Here is a 24,526-nt window from a genome sequence, read left to right as displayed (position 1 = left end):
TAGTAATTGTGGCATTGCATAGCTCAGATGGAGAGGACAAATACCAATGTGAGTTGAGCTTCTCACATGCCCAGCCGTCTGTCTGGTCAGTTTTCCTAAGTACGGCGCAGGGAGCTCAGCTCAGCGCTCTGCGATGACCTAGATGGGCAGGATGGGGGTGGGGAGGGACGGGGCTCACGCGGAAGGGGGTGTATGTATACACATCGTTGATTCACGTTGTTGTAGAGCAGAAATGAACACACTGTAAAGCAATTTTTCTGCAATGAAAAAAGAAGGCTGCATATACACAATTTAAAAATGACAACAAAAATTAAAACAGCAGTGGAGACAAAAAGAACCTGGCAGATTATAGTCGTTAGAAAGATGTGTTCTCAAATCAAACTGCCTGGATTTGACGCCTGTTCCTACCGCTCTGTAGCTGTGTGTGTGTCCTTCGTCTGGTCACATATCCTCAGTGTATTGCAGTTTTCTCACCTGCAAAATAGAAGAATAACAATTTCCTCATAAGGTTTTTATGAACATTACATAGGCTACAGCAAGGGCTTCAGTAGCAAATAATAAGAGCTCAAAAATTACTGGTCCTGATTCTTTTGGTTATTGTAACCTGGCTTTTGAATATCAGAATTAATCAAGATTCAGTTCTAGGCTCCATTGATTTTTTTCAAGTTTCTCTGGGAAATTCTTTCTGTTACAAGGGCTCCAGTTCCTACTTCCATGACAGTAATACACAGATTTTAATCTTAGGCTTAGACTTCTCTTTTGCAAATCCAAGTAGCTAATAAAATCCTGGGCAGATCTCCTTAGATGACTTAAAGTGAAAGTCACTGTCGTGTCCAGCTCTTTGCGACCTCATGGATATACAGTCCATGGAATTCTCCAGGCCAGAATATTAGAGTGGGTAGCTGTCCCCTTCTCCAAGGGATCTTCCCAAGCCAGGGATCGAACCCACGTCTCCTGCATTGCGAGCAGATTCTTTACCAGCTGAGCCACCAGGAAAGCCCAAGAATACTGGAGTGGGTGGGTAGCTTATTCCTCCTCCAGGGGATCTACCTGACCCAGGAATCAAACCAGGGTCTCCTGCATTGCAGGCGGATTCTTCACCAGCTTAGCTACAAGGGAAGCCCTTAAAGTTATCTCTTAATCAACATATTGATACTAGAGTGCAGAAGTATCTTCCCTGAATTCTGCCCTTCATCCAAAAACACAAACCAAAAGAGAGATCTTTTTCTTTCTGAAAACTAATAACTGTACAGATGTGTAAGCTGAAATTTAGAGATAACCTTTGATCCACTCTCCCTCTTCTCCCATCACCAAAAACCTATTATCAAATAATCTCCTGTAAGTTTCTTAAATCCATCTTCATCTTCACTGTATTTTTACCATCACCAGTTTACCCAGGGTAACATCATCCTGTGGATTATTGCAATAGCCTCCCAAGTGCTCTAACTTTATCTGTTTTACTTAAGGTGTCAATCTGATTATTTTATTCCCCTCCTTAAAAAGCTCCAGTAATTCCCCATGTGTTCCAGAGTTAATGACCGAGATCTTTTATGTGACCTAAAATTTACCACTGCCTGCCTCCAGGCTTTCCCTGGGTGCTAGTCACAGTGATTTATTTTCAGTTCTTTATGCTTCTTGTCTCAGTCTCAGGATGTTTGCAGAAGTGAATCCATCTATTCAGAATTCTCTCCTCTCACCTGCTGTCCTAGTTAATTCCTGCTCATCCTTTACTCATCAGGGCAAATATCACTTCTTTGGGAACAGTATAGGTAAGCCCTCTCCGATATCTAGTCTCACAGCACACACAGCACCACCATAGCTTGTAATGTCTTTATTTATCAAGTTATTGCTTAATATTAGCTTCCCCTACTTGACTGTAAGTTTCATGATGGTGGAAGGGCTCATTATTTAATTATATCATTATTTGCAATGAGAAATATAGTTCCTGCCACAAAGAGGGTGCTCATGTATAATCTGTAAAGGAGATCAGAAACCAGAAAATGTTGGAGGTAAAGCACAAAATCTTCATAGAAATCAAACCACTTTTCTTATTACAACAAAATGCTTTTCCCCTCAAGAGTGCCAGACTGTTGCTATTACTGTTATGCCTCCCATTCATTGAAACGATTAAAATTGGTTCCATCCCCCAAACCTAGCAGAAGATTGCTAGGCTGCTTCACAGCTCTTGGTCTGTCTCCAAATAACCGTATTATAAATTTGCTCCCCCCAGTTCCCTTATTTCCATCCTGATCAAAACCCAAAAGAGAATGCTTTGTTTATTTATATTGAACTGAAGTAAAGTTCACTTACAATATTATTAGTTTCAGGTGTACAACATAGTGATTTGATATTTTTTACATCACATACCATACAAAGTTATGACTATATTCCTTGTGCTGTATGTTAGATTTTTGTGACCTTTCATTTAATAACTGGTAGTATGTAACTCTTAATCCCCTCCATCTACTTCATGAATACCCCCTCTGGAAATCCCACCCCCCTGGAAATCACTGGTTTGTTCTCTGTGCTGTGAATCTGTTTCTGTTTTATTTGTTGTTTATTTTGCTGTTTAGATTTCACATGTAAGTGAAAATATACATATTTGTCTTTCTCTGACTTGTTTCACTAAGTATAATGCCATTTAAGTCCATTATTATTGTCTCAAATGGTGAGATTTCTTTTTTTATGGCTGAATAATATTCTTTTGTGCATATATATATATACATATACACACATACATATATAGACACTGCATCTATTTATCCTTGCATCTGTCTTTGGGCATTGAGGTTGCTTTCTTATCTTGGTTAGTGTAAATAGTTTCAGTGAACATCGAGATGTATATACCTTTTTGAATTGGTGTTTTTGTTTTCTTCTGATCCATACCCAGGTGTGGAATTTCTGGATAATATAACAGTTCTCTTTTTAATTTTTTGAGAGACTTTTGTACTGTTTTCCACAGTGGCTGTACAAGTTTACATTTCCACCAACAGTGCAGGATGGTTCCCTTTTGTCTACATCCTTTCCAAAACTCGTTATTTCTTGTTTGTTTGTTTGTTTTACGATATCCATTCTGACAGGTATAAGGTGATATCCCATTGTGGTGTTGATCTTTTCATGTACCTGTTAGCCATCTGTATGTCTTCTTTGGGGAAAAAAAATGCTATGCAGGTCTTCTACCCAATTTTATTTTTTTTTCTAGATATTGAATTTCATGAGTTCTTTATGTATTTTGAATGTTAGAAGGAGGTACTTTAACTCTGCTTCTGCCTAGGATTCTTCTGTGCAGTCCAGCGAGAAAGCCAGAATATTGCCCTAGGCAAAATAGTCAGAGATTGGAGGAAGGAACCAAAGTGGTTGATCCCTAAGGTACGAGAGCAAAACAGCATTGCCTTAACCAGTCCGGGTCTCGGGATCCAGTCAGTGGTGTGTGGGACAGGAGGTGACCGACACAGGGACCCAGGGTAAAGTCAGCCGCTGGATGGTTCCTTCTCATGAAAGAATAAGAAGTTAAAGGGATTGCTTGTATGTGCGTGTCTGGGACACCGATCTTGTTACGTTTTCTGTGGCATATATATGAATCATAAACTTTCCAGCAGTGAGAGGAAATATTTAAATAACTAAAATACTTGAAAGTGAACAGCATGCAGGCTGTATTTTTAAATATATATATATTTAAATGAATATATATATTTAAATGAAAATATCCTAAATTTACCTTATATGATCATTAAGTGTTCATATAAGGTAAATTTAGGATATCTTCGTTTTATGAATATGAGACCCAGATATATTTGTGATAAAAGCAAAATGTACATAAACGTGGTTTCTATTTAAGGCTGCATTTCTCTGCTGCCATTTTTCATTACAACAGCTTTCCAACACAGCATTACGGATATCTGTTTTTCAAAACCCATTTGCCTGTCTTTTAATCCTGTAGTGAAGAGTGCTTTCCACTGTCCCTTTGTGTTGCGACAGTTTTCTGCTTACTATTCACTTCCTTGGAGGATTTCAAATAGGCTGCATCAGATCAATCAGGCGATTTTTAAAAATCACCTTGGAAAACGCAGTGATGGTGAAGTGCACCAACCAAATAGCTGCTGTTTATCAATCTTGGAAGGAAATTCAAGACTATACAGTCAGTCCCAAGACCTGGTCAGTAGCATGGGTGGATTTATATTTTAAAATCATTCACAATTCCATTAGTAGTTATACTTTGAAACAGAGTTATTTATCATATACTGATTTTGGTCCTCTATTCATTTGGAAGTAATTTTTATACATATATATATATATGTATATTTTGCAATTTAGTAATTAAAAATATTTAATAAGTTCCAGAAACAGTTTTCTGTTACTGACTCCAATATGTGGCTTTGTTAATTCTCTGTGCCAAAGAATCTTAAGGTTGAATTTGCAAGTATTGGCAACAAACAATTCTTTTTAGTATCTGATAACATTGAAGTTCTGGGATTGGATATATCAGTATTTATTCTTGATTTAATTTAGAATAATCATCAACTGGATTTTGCCTAAAACCTCAAGCATCATTTGATATACAAAAAATAGATAACCTAAATTCCTAGTGAAGGGCTTGCAGACACAACTTTATTCTTATTTATCTGCATAAAATGAGACTCAGTGGTCATGAATTGGACCAAACTCCAGAAGATGATGGAGGACAGAGAGCCTGGCATGCTGCAGTTTATGGGCTGCAAAGAGGCAGACATGACTTAGCTGGTGAACAACAACAAAACATGCATAAAAACCATGGCCATAAAAACCAATGGTGTGAGTGCTTCGTCACTCAGTTGTGTCTGACGCTCTGCAACCTCATGGGCTGTAGCGCACCAGACTCCCCTGTCCATGGGATTCTCTGGCCAAGACTACTGAAGTGGATTGCCATTCCCTTCTCCAGGGGATCTTCCTGACTCAGGGAACAGACTCAGATCTCCTCCTTTGCAGGCATATTGTTTACTATTGGATCCACCAGGGAAGCCCAATACTGCATACTTATTTCCATCCAAGGTCAAGAGTTTATATTGCAACCCATATGAAATTACTTTTATCAATTACTGATTTTCTATATTCAACCTATAAGCTCATCTGCCAATAATCTCAGTACAAAGACACTGATACAGGCATTCAGTTCAGTTCAGTCGCTCAGTCATGTCCAAATCTTTGTGATCCCATGAACTGCCATACGCCAGGCTTCCCTGTCCATCACCAACTCCTGGAGCTTGCTCAAACTCGTGTCCATTGAGTTGGTGATGCCATCCAACCATCTCATCCTCTGTTGTCCCCTTCTCCTTCCACCTTCAATCTTTCCAAGCGATAGGGTTTTTTCCAGTGAGTCAGTTCTTTGCATCAGGTGGCCAAAGTATTGGAGTTTCAGCTTCAGCATCAGTCCTTCCAATGAACACTCTGGACTGATTTCCTTTAGGATTGACTGGTTTGATCTCCTTGCAGTCCAAGGGACTCTCAAGAGTCTTCTCCAACATCATAGTTCAAAAGCATCAATTCTTTGGCGCTCAGCTCTCTTTATAGCCCAACTGTCACATCTATACATGACTACTGGAAAAACCATAGCTTTGACTAGAAAGACCGTTGTCAGTAATGTCTCTGCTTTTTAATATATTGTCTAGGTTGGTCATAGCTTTTCTTCCAAGGAGCAAGCATCTTTAATTTCATGGCTGCAGTCACCATCTACAGTGATTTTGGAGCCCAAAAAATAAAGTCTCACTATCTCCACTTGTTTCCCCGTCTATTTGCCATGAAGTGATGGGACCAGATGCCATGATCTTATTTTTCTGAATGTTGAGCTTTAAACCAACTTTTTCACTCTCCTCTTTCATTTTCATCAAGAGGCTGTTTAGTTCTTCTTCATATTCTGCCATAAGGGTGGTGTCATCTGCATATAGCTGTTATTGATATTTCTCCTGGCAATCTTGATTCCAGCATCCAGCCCAGCATTTCGCATGATGTACTCTGCATATAAGTTAAATAAGCAAGGTGACAATATATAGCCTTGATGTACTCCTTTTTCTATATGGAACCAGTCTATTATTCTATGATATAGGCATAATTTCTCTCAAAATAACAGTTTTGCTTTTTTTTTTTATTTTTTCATACTATCTCATAGTTTTCTAATGATGTCTATAACTGGGCTGTCTAGTACAGGGGTCCCATGGTCCAGTATTTAATGCAGCTGTGGTCCTAACTTTCAGTTGGTAGCTAAATTCTGCTGATTGTACCTCTGAACTTTCTCTTAATCCTCCCTCTGTTTCATTATCCCCCTCCCACCCCCAACCACTATGTTGCTTTAGGCTTATGTCTGGATTCTCTCCTGTTATTTTTCCAGCCTCTCTTTGTAGCCTATACTATGCTGTAGAATCATACCCACATCCTAATATATTCTTTGCTCATTCTAATGTAGTCATCATATCTTGAACATGACAAACTCTGAAGTCATTTTTATTAGAATTTGAAATGTTATACCTTTTATTTCTATAACATTTTTGATGCTCCAACATCTTTCCCCTACACAGACATATAACCTTCCCACCAACAACTTTTCTATCCATTTTCTAACTGTCAAATTCCTATCATATTTAAAGGCCCAGGAGAAATATTTTACTCTCTGTGGAGCCTTCCCCAGTTCCTCAAAATAGAACTCATATATTCACCCTTGCTATTGCTTTGCAAATGATGACACTATGAGTGCAAGGTATTTCATAGTAATTATTTACACTTAAAAGTTTCAAGTAATGGGCCCCTCAAGGGCAGAGCTATACCTTAGCCAACTTTGGATCATTGACTCATAGCCTGATAACTGGTACTAGGCAGTTTAGTAATTGGAATGATAGATAACAATTTTGAGCACTTGTGAAACATGAGTTTAGATTGACGTGTCTTGATTTCGGCACTACTGGGCTTCCCTGCTGGCTCAGCAGTAGAGAACCCATCTGCCAATGCAGGAGACTTCGGTTTGATCCCTGCGTTGGGAAGATCCCCTGGAGGAGAAAATGGCAACCCACTCCACTTTTCTTTCCTGGGACATCTCACAGATAGAGGAGCCTAGCGAGCTACAGTTCATGGGGTCGCAGAGTCAGACAGGCTGAGTGACTGAGCACATACGTGCTGTCCTCTAGGGCGCTGTAGAACTTTTAGCATCGTTCTTGTTCCTTCTCCATTAGATGCCAGTAACACCTTCTCCCAAGTTGCGATGGATAAAACGTCTTCCATCATTGCCACATGGCCCTTGGATGGGAAGAATTGTCCCCAGCTGAGAAAAAACTGACTATTAAAGTTCATCTCATGAGGCAACCATACATATTATTTTTTCTCTTTTTCAAGAGAGGAAATTGTGGCTTAGGCGATACTAGTAGGGGATATTAAGAGCTTGATTTAAACCCCAGATGTCTCTGGAGCATGTGTTCTTAATCACTAAGCTGCATTGTATTCTAATCCATAACTGTTGAATACTTTAATATCTGACATCTAGTCTCATTTCTTCATGTCATGCTATTGACGGAAATCTTAATTCACTTCAAGATTTGAAGAGTAGTGAATTGTTTTCAAGTTTGAGTGAAGATAAGATATGATTGTGCATATAAGCCTGACTAACACACACCTGGAGTTTCCGAGAGTCTTTATTAGCCTCCAGCCCAACCTCTCATTCCCCAGAGGAACCTCTCCTGTATCTTCCGTGCACAAAGATGTGGATGTCACAATAATGATAGTGTAATTTGAACAGCATTTGTAAACAAGTTGCCGTCTTGGAGACAAGATAGTTTTAGAATGAGCACAGAACAAGAGGTGGGAACAAGAGGTCTGCGACACACCTGCTCAATAGCCCGCATCCTCTCATAGACCCAACTTCCTTCTCTGAGAAATGGAAACAGTAATTACAGCCCTGGTCACCACACACATAATTATTCACATCTTTCCCTAAGGAGACAGTACTAGATAAATGAGGACCAGTACTATTGTTTTGTAGGCATACAGATATTTTGTTCGTTAGGCTGAAAGGGACTGTATCTGCTTAAGAGTATTCATACAGGAAAAGTTGGACAACCAACTGGTGGGAGAGTGATATGTGGAAACAGTCTCTTCTGCTCCTTGTGGACACATCTTGTTCTTCAAGACAACCTCACATTAGGAATATCATCAGTACATTTCCTTTGGATCTTAATATGTAACTTATATTAAAAAAATAATATCATAGCAGTACCAATGATTTATTTATACTGTAGTTCCTTCCCCAGGACAGAAGCTCAATAACTGAAGGGCTATATTTTTAAGTGTGTATGTGTGTAACTAATATCTCCTAATCCCTGAACTATGACACTTCTTGCCTTTTGGAAGATATGTTCTGGTGCCATTTCAAAACTTCTAGTTCAATACTCATTAGTACTTGTTAAATATTAATATATACTTTGAGGGAAAATGCATGCTCAAAGCTTCCCTTCTGAATTGTCAAGGCTTTATGAATATTGACTGGAAAGGAGGCCCTTGGATGACCCATCCTTATTTAATATATGCATTTATATCACCCTGATCCTACAGCTTGTGATCCATAATGAAGAATTGATCTTAGCATTTAGATATGCTTATTCATTTCCAAAATCTTCCCCTATCCATTAACGATAAAATAAAATAATGTATTAGTAACTCCAGCCTCTGCTCTTTACCTCTTTCTGTGCTCTTGAGGAGTGGTGTTGTGTGGGTACTTTTATCAATCTTTCCTCAGCTTCTTGAATCTTTTCTCAGCAATTAGAAGCCAAGCTTGCAGGAGAAACCTTCATGATTTGTTAAGTTATATAGTTTTATGCTGTACCTGGCATTCAGTTAAGTTGCTCAGTCATGTCCAACTCTTTTCAACCCAATGGGCTGCAGCACACCAGGCCTCCCTGTCCATCACCAACTCCTGGAGCTTGCTAAAACTCATGGTGTAGGAAAATTTAATTGTTTTTTCTTAAGTTTATAAACCTTTGCTATTATCTTCAAATGTGATTAGATATACCTTCACACATTTTTATTGTTAAAATGATTAATTGATTCAATGTAAATAATTAAAGCCCTATAATTTTTCGTGGTTTGCTGTTATAGAAGCCTCAAAAACTAGAAATGGTTTGGCTTTCTTTCAATGTGTTTCTCACCCTATAAATGAGAATCAGAATTATCTATCTCATAGAGGGTATTTATAGACTATATAAGATATAATACAATTAATATATTAATATTTTTAATTTTAATATTAATTTTAATTTAAAATAAAATTTTAATATTTAAAAATAATATATTAATATAATATAATTAATATATAAATAATAATTAGTAAATAAGGCAATGGCTATTGTGTTACTTCAGATATAAGACTGAGAAACTACAAATGCCCTCCAGTGAGTCTGCAGGTTAAATTTAAGATGGTAAGTAGAATAATGACCCCCTCCAGAGATGTCCACATCCTAATCACTGAAATCTATGAATTTCTTAGTTCCATCTGTTGTTGTTGAGTCGCTAAGTCGTGTCCAACTCCTTGTGACCCCATGGAGTGCAGCCTGCCAGGCTCCTCCGTCCATGAGGTTCTCCCTGGAAAGAATACTGGAGTGGGTTGCCATTTCCTTCTCCATGTTCCATGGCATAGAGGAATTAATGCTGTGGATGGGTTTAAGGTTGCTAATCAGCTGACTTTAAAATAGGGGGATTGTCCTGCGTTATCTGGGTAGGCTCAGTGTAATCACAAGGATGGTTATAGTAGAAGAAGGGGGCAGAAGAGATAGAAGCAGAGAGATGGGAGCATGAGAAGAACTCCATCGCACTTTGCTGGCTTTGAAGATGGTGAGAGGGGTCATGATTCAGGGAATGTAGAGGTCTCTAGAAGCTGGAATGGAAATATAAAAGAAGATTCTTTCCTAGAACTTCCAGGAGGAACATCACACTTAACAGCTTGATTTTAGCCCAATGAGATCCATTTCAAATTTCTGATGCTGTTAATAAATGTGTATTGTTTAAGTCACTAAATTTATGGTAATTTGTCACAGGAGCAATGAGAACCTGATATAGCAAGTGAGCACTGGGTTAGCATTTTGTTAGTTGTTTAAGATCTCTATTAGTATGACTCCCTCAGGAGATACATCATTACTTCTGGGACTTCTGAGTTTGTGGATTTTGAGTTTTTTTGGTGGGGAATATCCTTAATGGAACTCCTTTGGGAGACATTCAAAGAGACTTCTGTCCTGCCTCAGGAAGCTCATGCTTTAGCTGGGACAAAAGCCAAGTCAGTAAACACAAACGTGTCATTTATGACAGTAAGTGCTTGCAGAGATGTGCACCTGTGACTGTCCTTAAAGACATAATCAAATCCATCTGACATATATGCAAAATGGACAGTTGGGTTTCCTCTCTTCCCAGAACCAGTTACACTGGGTGAACGTATTCAGACAAGGACGCAAAGAGGAATTCAGTAAGTCAGTGTAGGCTAGGTTGTGGATCAGTAACTAGCAACAGACCCTGTAACAACAGGTTATTTCTAACTGATACTGTGCTTCTTGTTCATGGACACTGGCAGGAAGTTCATTCTTTATTGACCTTGTTCTAATACTCTGGTTCATATGTACTCCATCCTCTGGAAAGTCATTGGTGGAAGGGGCAGGACAAAGATGGAGCTGGAGATTCTCAGACTGGCAATGAACTGCTTCAGGCGTGAACTGGAGTCAACGCATGTCATATTTATCTATAGTTCATTGGCCAGAAATAGTTACATGGTCCAGTCCAATTGCAGACAGCAGGTGACTGGACGAGAGGGTGTCAGGCAGGAGTTAATTGTATTAAGGACTGTGTGTACCCAAAACATGGAGGAGGGCATGGCAACACACGCCACTAATTTTGTCTTGGAAATCTCTTGTACAGAGAAACCAGCGGGCTATAGTCCATGCAGTCACAAAGAGTTGGACACGATCAAAGTGACTTAGCGTGCACACACGTACCCAATACAAGAGCAGCACTGTCACAGGGATCAACCCTTGTATTAAACCAGGATATGCATTTTTGCTCTCCACTCAGCTAAGCGCCTTCACCTGACTATTAGTAGTAGTCGATTTATTATTACCCAACAGGATGTCTAGGTTATACCTATTAGACCACAGTTTTTAAATTGCTGACATTATCTTTTTCTATACCTGGCTTACTACTGTTTTGAAACTGCTTAAAAAAATGGCTCATGTAATGTGTATCATAATTGTAAGAAGAAACCAGATGTAAAAAGTCAAATTTCTGCTGAATCAAGTGTCAGTATTTCTTTAAGGAAGGAACAGTTTGGAAAGCAAACTGTAGAACCACTTAGAAGCACTGGTTCATGCATTCGGTGAGCATTTACTAAACCCTTACTGGGTACCCAGAAATGTGCTAGGTGGTGGGTATTAGCACAGGCAAAATAACAAAGGCTTCACTGTTATAACCTAGGAGAAGATTGAAAAAAAATAAAAATAGACCAGCACATTACAGAACACTGTGATCAACAGTGAAACAAGAAAGAGTACAGAGTGCTCCGGGCATGGATAAGAAACTGGCCTAACCCAGACGTGGTAATAGGTTGGGGAGATTGTGATCTAAGCTGATGGTTAAGGGACAGTTAGAAGTTAGTTAAGTAAAGAGGAGGGGAGGGTTAGAAGGAGAAGGGGAGGAGTACTACAAAGCTGCAGAACTCGGGTTTAAGTGTGAAGGCCTAGAGGCCAGATACTGCGACTTGACTATTATCTATCTACCCTCTCAGAGAAATAATGAGGCATCTTTCAGCAGTGTAGACATCCCAGCTTCCTCTGTTACTTATGCACTGTGCGCTATGTGGGCTTAGATGTAAAGGCCATGTGATACTATTAGATCAGTTTTCATTGATTCACTCTACAGTTAGAAAGATTTCTTCATCCAATGCAGATCCTATTTTGAATTGCGGTGGTAACTTGGAATGGCTGCATTTTAGTTAACACAGGTGGTGTTTTTCTGGGTTGTGTGGTACACACACACAGCCACAGGCTGGCTTTTCACATGCCAGATTCTGTATTGCACCAGGGACTGATTTACTTGCAACAGGGAGGAAAAGAGCCACCTTAAGTGTTTGCAATTTGCTATGCAAAGTTTTTTTTTTTTTTTATATTAAGCCCAATTTATGCAGTTTTAAAGTGAAAATTGCTAAACCATCAAGCAGAAGTGTTTTGCTTGGTGTGTTTTTAAAAAGTACAGTTTTAAAATTGGAAGCGCTACATTGGAACTTCTTGGTGGCTTAGTGGTCAAGACTCCGTGCTTCCCCTGAAGGGGGTGGGGGTTCAACCCCTGGTGAAGGAACCCCTGGCCGTGCCGTGAACCATGGTCAAATGAGTAAAATTAAAAAAATTTTTTTTTAAATTTAAAGTAGGGGCTAAAAGATATTTTTGACCAAATTTACCCATTGGTGGTGGTGAAAAATTTAAACATAAAAACCCTGGTGTGGATTTTGAGTTGTTCTTTTTTTTTCCCTTCATATTCCCTAGATATATTTTCTGCCTTATGCTTAGAATGGGGGGAAGAATCAAGCAAAACAATGTTATGTAGAGAACAACTAGTGTGACCTGCATATGACTATTTAGATCTCAACTTTGCAAAAAAGTACTGTAGAAATTCCCCGTAAATCATGTTGCTCTTATTGCATCAGTTTCCTGATCTCTCGATGCTATTTTGAAAGGATTATAAATGAAGTTATGCCATTTACAGTAACATGGATGGACCTAGAGATTATCACGGAAATTATCAGTGAATCATCAGTGAAATCATTATCAGTGAAATGTCGGAAAGACACGAATACCATATGATATCACTTATATGTGGAATCTAAAATATGACACAAATAAACTTACAAAACAGGAACATACAGACATAGAGAACACACTTGTGATTGCCAAGGGGGAGGGGTGATGGGGGAGGGAAAGTTGGGGAATTTGGGGTTAACATGTACACACTATTGTATATAGGGTGAATAAACAATAAGATCATACTGTATAACACAGGCAACTATATACAATGTCTTAGGATAAATCACAATGGAAAAGAATATGAAAACAAGTATATATATATATACATGTATATATATGTATGTTAAAAAGAGTCACTTTTGCTATACAGCAGAAATTAATACAACATTATAAATCAACTATGTCAAAATTTTTTTAAAAAATGATTGCAATGAAGACAAGTAGAGTCAATTTGTATCAATTTAACAAAAAATGAAGGCTATGCAAATTTAAGGTTTTGTTCTGTTCATTATTTATTTGCAGTATGCAGAACTTGGGGAGGTGTGAGGATACAGTAATTTGTTCATGGGGTAAGGTCTAAACTTGGAAGTATCACTGGGAAAAATGATTGAAAGGAAAATGGTATTCAGATGCCTGGGAAGGGGGCGGGTGAAGGATTAAAGAAAAGGAGGATGACACGAGGTGGGATTTTGAAACCAGGCATGTGGTAGTTGGAAGTATATTCAGCAAGTTTATACAATGCATCTTCTATGAGTTAGGCACTCTATGAGACACTGGGGAGACAGGAATACAGCATGGCTTCTGCCACGAAGGACTTCACTTTCCAAAGACGGAGGAACAATAACAATATAAGGTGAACGTAACTGAAATGGAGACATTGCTAAACTGCTCTTCAAGCCTAGAGAATTGAGAAGCCCTATGGACAGATTCCCCCAGCATATAAGGGGAACGGGGAATAGCTCTGGAATTTCTAACTTCATTTTCAGAAATCTGTGTATAATTAGAACTACTTCGCTGTTTGGTGGTCAGAACAATCATGGTCTTTGAAGATGAACAAAAAGCCGGGGGTGTCTGTAGAGTGTTGAGCTGGGAGATGAGAGTTGTAGGCGCAGGTAGAATTCAGAGAAGGGAGACAGCACCGTGGGGTAGGAATTTCTTCCCTTGCTCTTTCCCTTGTCCCCTCTGCCTATTTCTGAACTCTTCTGAGTGCACAGAACCTCACACAACCTGAAGTTTAGCCTAAAAAAGACTTGATATATGTACACCTCCATATGTGAGGCTTCCCCAGTGGCTCAGCAGTAAAGAATATGCCTATGATCCAGAAGATGCAGGAGATGTGTTCGATCCCTGGGTCAGGAAGATCCCCTGGAGGGGGGCATGGAAACCCTCTTCAGTATTCTTGCCTGGAGAATCCCATGGATGGAGTAGCCTGGTGGATTACAGTCCATGGGGTCACAAAGAGTCAGATGCGGCTGCAAAAACTGAGCCCCTGGCACGCACACACACTCCATGTGTAAGATAGGCAGCTGGTGGGAAGCTTCTGTGTAGCACGCGGGAGCACAGCCCAGTGCTCTGGGATGACCTAGAGGGGTGGGATGGGAGGCAGGGGTAGGGAGGTTCAAGGAGGAGGGGCTATATGTGTACACAGAGCTGATTCACTTCATTAGACAGCAAACACTAACACAATATTGGAAAGCAGTTATACTCCAATAAAAAGGAAAGATTGAAGATGTTGGCTTTGGCAAGTAAAGAACTGTGTTAGAGAAATAGAATCAGTAAATACAGGTGTAGATATATAGATATACAGAATTATAGGAATTACCTCACACAATTATGGAGACTAAGAAATCCCCACATACAGCCTTATCTACCTTTTTATTCTGTTGTGGCCCTCATTAGATTGGGATGAGGCCTACCCACATTTGGCTTCCCTGGTGGATCAGCTGGTAAAGAATTCACCTGCAAGGGGTTAGTGGAAGAAATGGAAGTTTCAAAAGCCATCTTTTAAATAAAACTGGGCACCAATAGTGGTGACTATTGTTACGAGAAAGGTTTTAATAACATGATATTTTTCTATGATAGGTATAAACAATCTTAGTTGGAGGCACCTGCATTCAGAGTAAAAACATATAGGTTTATTTTTAACAACTTTATTGCAATAGAATTCATCAGTTCAGTTCACTTCAGTCACTCAGTCATGTCTGACTCTTTGTGACCCCATGAACCACAGCACACCAGGCCTCCCTGTCCATCACCAACTCCCAGAGTTTACTCAAACTCATGTCCATTGAGTCGGTGATGCCATCCAGCCATCTCATCCTCTGTTGTCCCCTTCTCCTCCTGCCTTCAATCTTTCCTAGCAGCAGGGTCTTTTCCAATGAGTCAGCTCTTCGCATCAGGTGGCCAAAGTATTGGAGTTTCATCTTCAGCATCAGTCCTTCCAATGAACACCCAGGACTGATCTCCTTTAGGATGGACTGGTTGGATCTCCTTGCAGTCCAAGGGACTCTCAAGAGTCTTCTCCAACACCACAGTTCAAAAGCATCAATTCTTCTGTGCTCAGCTTTCTTTACAGTCCAACTCTCACATCCATGCATGACCACTGGAAAAGCCATAGCCTTGACTAGACAGACCTTTGTTGACAAAGTAATGTCTCTGCTTTTTAATATGCTGTCTAGGTTGGTTCATATTTCATATAATTCACTTATGTAAATTGTATAATTAAATGTTTTTTGGTTTATTCACAGACTTGTACAGCCATCACCACAACTATTGTAGATATTAGTATGAATATTTTTCTGCATATCCATCTCATTTTACATTGTACAAATAGTCTGTCTTTCTGTGGTCTTTTACTCTCATGGTATCATCTTGTCATGTAAGGATTAAAGAAAAGCTTTGCAATCCTATGCTTCATGTAACCTTGGACTTTACAGACTACCAGAAAGTAAAGGGTCTTGTTGAGGTAAACTGTTTTGTTTAGAAGCAGACCAAACAGAAGAGTTGAAATGTATTATGAGAAGTATGACTGTCCATTTCAATCGCATGATATGTATTTCACATGATGATTATAGTGTCTGAACTATCCTTACAGTCTACATAGAACAAAACAACACATGCATGCATGCCAAGTCGCTTCAGTCGCGTCCAACTCTGTGCGACCCTAGGGACAGCAGCCCACCAGCCTCCTCTGTCCACGGGATTCTCTAGGGCAAGAATACTGGAAACAATACCTAGGTTTAGGCAAATATATAGGGATATGTAAATGTTCATTTATTAGGTTTTGAAGTTGAACAGATGAGCAATAATGCACAAGGGACTCATATAACTTAATTATTTAGTTTTTTTCTGGTCTTGACATGTGACTCTTAAGATTTCTTCCAGCATAGAAAATCACTTCAACCAGAGCTGTGGGCTTGGCTAGGCTCCACAGGGATGAGAAACGTGGGAAGGAAGAAGAGACATGATCATAACAGATAAATGGGAACTGACATCACGGCCCATGAGTCTCACATGTAGCTCAGGTGAAATGACATGCCATAAATTAAACCCTGTGATTCCTATTAAAAATCTGCCATGCAAGGTTGACTGAACTGGAAAAAAAAAAAGGTTCAAGTCAAGGCATATATCTATGGGAGTCAGGGCTGCCTTCAGCTTCGATATGAAACACTGCTACTTTCATATCGACAGTAATGAGACCTGTCTCCTTATCAGGTCACCAAGGCCTGTAAGCCTGGTCTTGGAGTCCCTAGGGGCCAGCAGATGGTCAGTAGTTGAGCGTAGTGGCTCTATCTGGTGTGGATGGCATCATTGTTCACTACTCTTCCACCCTTCCTCATCCCACTAGCATTGGCTTGGCCAAGTAGTTAATACCATGTGGCTGTGGGACTGCATTCCAGGAAGAGTCTGTGAGAGCCATGGCATGGTTTGGACAATGTTTTTTTCCTTTCTGTCATGGAAACAGCTGTGTATAAGATGGATCATTTTTTTGTCTTTGTTTTTGCTTTGTCCTAGACTTCAGACCATTTGAGAAGCCAAATACTGCTAACCAATAGTCAGCATGTAAAATGAATGAAAAACTTCCTTGTGTTTGTAAGTGATTGTTACTGCAGCCTAATCTAACAAAAACTGACTTATGCATGTCACATTTAATATAGAAACAGGGAAGTCAAATGTAGTATGAGGACTATATTGGGTCCAGAGATGGTCACCCAAACTATTGGGTCATGGCTGGGCAAACTGGAAAAGAACAGGGAATAAGAATAAAGGTGGAAGCAAAGCCAGGGATCCCTCAATATTCTGTGATCATAGATGAAATTACCCAGGCTTACTTATTTGTCATGTTTGTTTATGTCTTTAGCTACAGTGTTATCTGGTAGGTGACTTGGTCATTTTCAAGGTAACCACATTTCCACCTATTACTTTACATTCTTTCAGAAAAGAGAAATTCCCAGAACCTGCAATAAATTCAATACTCTCAGGAGCAGTTACTTCAGAGCAGGTTTAGATTTATAACTAAACCATTCTAAATCAATTAATCTCTACTTGGCATCCTTCTAACCCATTTTGGGAGTGACTGACTCAAACAGGGTAGGAATAGATCATTGCAGCTTATATTAAGAGGTTCTTGAGTGGACAAGAATCAGGAATATTGACTACAGGGGAAGGATGAGGGGGACGAGTGCTGTATCCTTAAATTCACTTCCACCAGCATGGAAGTACCACTCATTCCCTGTAGACATCCAGCCCTGGGATGAGAAAAGGAAATGCACATTGAGCCTTCTGCCTATGAACTGTCATGTGTAGAACTAGGATTATGCCCACAGTTTGTCATTATTTCTGATGGATGTGTGTGTGTGTGTGTGTGTAGTTGTAGCATTATTTTCTGGAATGTTGTCATTATAACCCTAAAAGTCATCAGGAGGATGCTATACAACTAGTGGGCTAATTTAATTAGAGAATACCAAAGGACTTTGTCTCTGACTTTAATAAGATCTTCAATTCAGTTCAGTCGCTCAGTCATTCCAACTCTTTGCGACCCCATGAATTGCAGCACGCCAGGCCTCCCTGTCCATCACAAACTCCCGGAGTTTACTCAAACTCATGTCCATCAAGTTGGTGATGCCATCCAGCCATCTCATCCTCTGTGGTCCCCTTCTCCTCCTGCCCCCAATCCCTCCCAGCATCAGGGTCTTTTCCAATGAGTCAACTCTTCACATGAGGTGCCAAAGTATTGGAGTTTCACTTCAGCATCAGTCCTTCAATGAACACCCAGGCTGATCTCCTTTAGGATGGACTGGTTGGATCTCCTTGCAGTCCAAGGGACTCTCAAGAGTCTTCTCCAACACCACAGTTCAAAAGCATCAATTTTTCAGTGCTCAGCTTTCTTCACAGTCCAACTCTCACATCCATACATGACCACGGGAAAAATCATAGCCTTGACTAGATGGACCTTTGTTGGCAAAGTAATGTCTCTGCTATTTAATATGCTATCTAGGTTGGTCATCACTTTCCTTCCAAGGAGTAAGCGTCTTTTAATTTCATGGCTGCAGTCACCACCTGCAGTGATTTTGGAGCCCCAAAAAATAAACTCTGACACTGTTTCCACTGTTTCCCCATCTATTTCCCATGAAATGATGGGACCAGATGCCATGATCTTAGTTTTCTGAATGTTGAGCTTTAAGCCAACTTTTTCACTCTCCTCTTTCACTTTCATCAAGAGGCTTTTTAGTTCCTCTTCACTTTCTGCCAGAAGGGTGGTGTCATCTGCATATCTGAGGTTATTGATATTTCTCCCGGCAATCTTGATTCCAGCCTGTGCTTCTTCCAGTCCAGCATTTCTCATGATGTACTCTCCATATGAGTTAAATAAGACATAGACAAAACAGCATACAGTCACAGTCAAGCTTATTGTTTTCCATTTAAAGAAATTCTTGATCTGAAATATTTGATTTTGTCTCACACAAATTGAAAGATTTTTTTTAAATAAGAGAACTTACCTATTAATTATTATTTCTCAGACTATAAAACCCTAAATCAGATTTAATATAAATATTGAATACTTATGTACATATATAAACTATTAAATTTTAACAGAAATTAAACTCTAAGAAAGGCCAGTTAATTTTTAAATGCTTCAATTAATTTTAAAATGGCATCATTATCTCTTCATTCCCTCACACTGCTTTTAATTATTCCCCTTTGAATAGAAACTATTGGCTATAATTAATTTTTTGAAAAGATGCTATGTGGAAAATAGGAAACATACAATGTATAACTGTTTTACATCAGGTTTGTTCAAGGGGTAATTAATTTTCATAAGACATAATAAGAAAATTTAATGAAAGGCAATTCTTATTTTATTCCCACTTTAATCCCAAAGGAAATCTGGATGTTAGGAACTTACTCGTTCCTTGCTTTCACAGAGGAGTCAGAGCTTTTTATTAGGGAAAAATAATGAAACTTTCATGCCAAAAAATGTTCAGTAGTGTTATTACAATGACTACCCCCGGACCTCTGGTTTAGAGAAATTCAGAGAACATCTGGACATCATTTCCATCCTTTTTCTTGAGGCTTATTTTGCTACCATAAATGATAACACTCTGTAAAGAGTACATTAAAGAAGGGAAATGTGTTGGTCTGACCTGTTTGAGGCAAATGATTTCAAATATTCTTGACTTTTTAATGCACAGTGAACCCTCACCATTTGTGAATAATCCCTCTGGGGGAACCTGTCAATCCTGATTCTTGAATACCTATTTAGCATATGACTTCCTCTATAAAACGAATAAATGTTAATGAAGAGAGAACAATAAAGCGGTGTTGAATGTGCCTCCAGCCTTGAAGTACTTGTAATAATAATCCATGTCCCAGCGAAATGACAAGCTGACTCCATATCCTGGAATTTAGGGGTCACTCCTGAAGTGTAAGCTATGAATGTGAAATCTATAATACTGAAAGTCTACTTTCTTTCTTTCTAAAAATGTATATAACCACCTGGGAGACATTTTGTGTCCAGAAAGAAATTCTGGCACTGGAATCTGCAGTGAAAGTCACTCAGTTGTGTCCAACTGTTTGCGACCCATGGATAGTCCATGTATAGTCCCATGGAATATGGACCCGTGTGTAGTCATGGAATTCTCTAGGTAAGAATACTGGAGTGGGTAGCCTTTCCCTCCTCCAGAGTATCTTTCCAACCCAGGGATCCAACCCAGGTCTCCCACATTGCAGGCCGATTCTTTACCAGCTGAACCACCAGGGAAGCCCTTTTGGGACTGTAAAGTGTAGGTAAGAGCTTATACTCCTGGAATGTAATGCAGTATTTCCATCAAATAGTAGGGATGGACAGTGATTAAAAAAGATCAGCTCATGATGTAACCTGAACAGTGTTCTGTGATTTTTGCCTTTTAAATATGACAAATAACATGCAGTATTGAATATTTAGATGACACATTTTATAAATGCGTGCATTCCCATTGTGCTAGCAGTATAAACTTCTTACCCAAAACTTGAAAAATTCTTTCAAGTCAGTAACACTGCAACTGTTCTCATGTTGGATTATTTCCTTCTGTTGTGTTCTTTAGGGAGAAAACTTTATTTTAAATCTAAGGTGTTTATATTAATATTGCTATGTGTACATAGTATTCACTGATATTTTATCACTAAGGTAGATTGTATAATTAAATTTATCTTAGAGAAGAAGGGACTAAGATACAAACTTGTTGCTATCATTCAGTCGCTAAGTCATGTCCAACTCTGTCCAACCACATGAACTGTAGCTTGCCAGGCTCCTCTGTCCATGGGATTTTCCAGGCAAGAATACTGGCCATTTCCTTCTTCCAAGATGCAAAAGTAAGTGAAAGTGAAGTCACTCAGTCGTGTCCGACTCTTTGCGACCCTGTGGACTGTAACCTCCCAGCCTCCTCCATCCATGGGATTTTCCAAGCAAGAGTACTGGAGTGGGGTGCCATTGCCTTCTCCAGGGGATCTTTCCAACCCGGCATTGAACCCAGGTCTCCCGCATTGTAGGCAGACGCTTTACCATCTAAGCTACTAGGGAAGTCCCAGAAGATACAAACTACTCTGTATAAAATAGGTAAGTAGTAAAGATACATTGTGTAGCATAGAGAATTATAATCATTATCTTATAATAACTTTTAATGGAGGATGTCACTATGTTATTCACCTGAAACTAGTATAATATTGTAAATATTATACAGCGATTTAAAAAAGCATAGCTGCCCTGTTTGCTTCCCTATTTGCTGTAACAAATGTAGCCAGTAAGAAGGAGAGTTGGCAGCTTAAACCCAGATCTTTCTAATTCCATTCTCCTACCCTTCCCTTTATGTCTAAGATTAGTGAAACAATAGATCTAAGCTTGGAAACAGAACCTAAGCAAAAATACATTTTTTCTTAATAGATTGAATATAACAGCAAGAACAGCCGATGACATCACTAACAATGCTGATAACAAAGCTTATTGAGAGCTTACAGTTGCTTACAGTTCAGCATATTCTCAGAAAGAGATAATTTCCTGAGCAAAGATAAATCCATTCTCTCCTCCACATTTTCCCCCTCTTCTTTTTCCCTACTCCTTCCCCTCCTCCTCTTTCCATCTTTCTATCTCTTCATTCCCTTAACCCTCTCTAAATTATTTTTCTTTGTTCTCTCTCTCATGCAGATTTTTAAAATGTGTCTCCTGTCTCACTTTCTTCTCTTCTCTCTTTTTATTTTTCCTTTTCTATCTCTTTGCCGTTAGAAAAAGAGATCTATCTTGATCTATCAATCAAGCCTGATTGATGCTTAAAAAACAAAACAAAACAACAAAACAAAGACAAAACCCACTGTGACCTGGATTATATGATCATTAAAGTTTCTGGACAATACAAGTACAGAACAGACTATTGAATGATTTTTTTAAATACATAGAAACCCATGCTTCTGAGGTCAGAATAATTGCAAATAATATGATTTATGAACACAAGCTTTGTTTTCAGGTTGAACTGTATGAATGATAGTTTTATAGATCATAAAGATCAAATATTGATTATCATTGTTTGATCTAGTATTATTTCTTGAACTTTGAATGTCTGGAGAGAATTCCCCGACTGCCTCCTTATTTTCAAGTGCAGCATATATTTTAATTTCTAAAGATATTCATAGGATTTGGAGGAGCTACAGTACAATAGACAATCAGAATTTGTCTGCCTGCTGTCATCAGTGGTCTTAGTTCAGTTTCATACTAGCATTTACCATATTCCTTTAAAAATAAGTCAACCATTATATCTCACTAGGAGCATAGTAAAATATTAATTTCTATCTAATTATCGCATTTCTTAGAAAAATAACTCCCAAAACAACCAAGTGTCAATAACAGTCTCTCTTCTATAATTATTTCTTATTTCATCCCAGAGTAACTTTATAGACATAAATATCTCAGAGAGACGGAATTGGTGTCCCAGAAGAGGGTCAGGATTCCAGAAGTATGTTTATTTCAGCTCAAAGATGATAGTTCCCAACTAATGGTACCACTTTCTATCCCCCTGCTACATACTACACTTACATATCTTTCATTCCTAATTTCAGCCCTATAATAAGTTAAATTTGGTTGGAAGATATAGACAATAATCAAGCAAACTATAGGCAAATAAGATAATTAAAGGATTGTAGTAAGAAGTTCTGTGAAAGAGTAAACACTTGAGAGTGATAATTTAGGGAAGCCATTTTTTTAATAGAATGGCCAAGAACAGGCTTTCTGAAAAACAAAAGCAGCTTCTGAGACCTGAAAGATGATAAATAATGCATTCTGAAAGGAGTTTAGAGAATATTAAAGACTCAAGGAACTAACTGCCTGTGTTCAAGTTCAGAGGTGGGAAGGATCTAGCCATAATCTAGGTGCAAGAACATCATCTGTGGTGTTCGATCCCAGTAAGTAGGAAACTGCTGATAGATGAGATGATAATGAGGAAACAGTCATGAACCAAACGCTTCCCCTAGAGATGCTATCCACCTCTTATCATGTATATTTACTGTACCTGTATCCCTGATCAAATATAACTTTTCTATAATTGGGGCTTCCCTGATGGCTCAGCTGGTAAAGAATTCACCTACAATGCAGGAGACCTGGGTTCCACCCCTGGGTTGGGAAGATCCCCTGGAGAAGGGAACGGCTACCATCTCTAGTAATCTGGCCTGTAGAATTCCATGGACTGTATATCCATGGGATTGCAAAGAGTTGGACATGACTAAGTGACTTTCAGTTTCCATAACTAATTGTGTTGTGTTTCTAGTTGACATGGCAATCTTTAGACTTTAAAATAAACATGAATTTTTATCTTGTGTATTTAAAATTTTTTTGAGTCTGTAATTATTTTTCTTAAGTCTTAACCATTGTGTCACATTCTTGAAAGTTTCTCAGGACCTGGACACTGTGACTGAGGCATCTGTTGGATAAAACTGCCTTGTTGAGTAAAACAGTGGATCAGAGAGTGACAAGAGGCAAGGATGTCAGCAAAGGTGCCCTTACCACTCCAGAGAAGCCTGGGCCTCAGGTTATGGTGATGGAGTGCAGCCAGAAAGATGAAAGCAGGTCAGAGATACATTTTGGTGGTTGAAGAGTCTTTGGTGAGAACTGGCATATAAGGAAATGAGTAAAAGAAATGAATGAAACATTCCTATAAGATTCTTAGCTTGAGCAACTGGGAGAATAATAAAGTCATTTACTAAGATAGGCAAGATTATATAAACCAATACTCCCTAAACCTTTTGTCTTCATACCTTTTTGAATGTTAAAAATTGTTGAGGATACCCCAGAACTTTTCTCTGTGTGGATAATGTATACCAATATTTTCTGCTGCTGTGATGTGCTCAGCTGTGTCGGACTCTGTGCGACCCCATGGACTATAGTCCACCAGACTCCTCAGTCCATGGAATTTTCCAGGCAAGAATACCGAAGTGGGTTGCCATTGTCTCTTCCAGGGGATCTTCCCAACCTAGGGATCGGACCCAGTCTCTCGCATCTGCTACATTGACAGGTGGATTCTTTACCACTGCGTGATCTGGGAACCCCCATATTGGTATTTACCATGTTCAAAACTGTGGAATTTTAGAAATATCTATTGATTAATTTAAAATATAACTAGTAAATAATCACATTTGAAATCATATATATTATAAAAAAAACAACTCTACTTATTTTCTAAAGCAAGTAAAAAACATGAAAAGAAGAGCATTTTGATGATCTTTTTATTGTCTGACCTAATGGAAGACAGTTGGATTCACATATCTCTTTCTGCCCCAGTCTGTTGTGATATTACATATCATATAGCTTTTGGAGACCACCACTGTATATTTATGAGAGAATGGTTGTAAAAAGGGAAATTGTGTCTTGGTATAATTATGAAACTAGTTTTGACCTTGTGAGTCCCTAGGGTCTCTGGACCACACATGCCTCTGACTTAAGGCAAATGATGTCTTTCAAACTTCTTTTCTCCCATGCTCACTTTATTTCTTTTTTTCTGAATATCAGTAGTTTTATAGAACATTGTTTCTTTGCTCTTCTCTCAACCTTGAGCTGCCTTTATAGTAAATTCTAGTACATTTAAATCTAAATCTAGATAGCTCTTCTGGAAATCCTATCCCCTAATTCTCACTTCCCTAATGACCTGTCACTGGGCTTGTAGATATTAATAACCTTCAATTGGTTTTCCTAATTCATCCTTCTCTGTTATTTTATGACT

This window comes from Cervus canadensis, chromosome 14 (genome assembly GCF_019320065.1).
Source record: "Cervus canadensis isolate Bull #8, Minnesota chromosome 14, ASM1932006v1, whole genome shotgun sequence".
Lineage (NCBI taxonomy): Eukaryota > Metazoa > Chordata > Mammalia > Artiodactyla > Cervidae > Cervus > Cervus canadensis.
Note: the sequence above shows the minus strand (reverse complement) of the source record.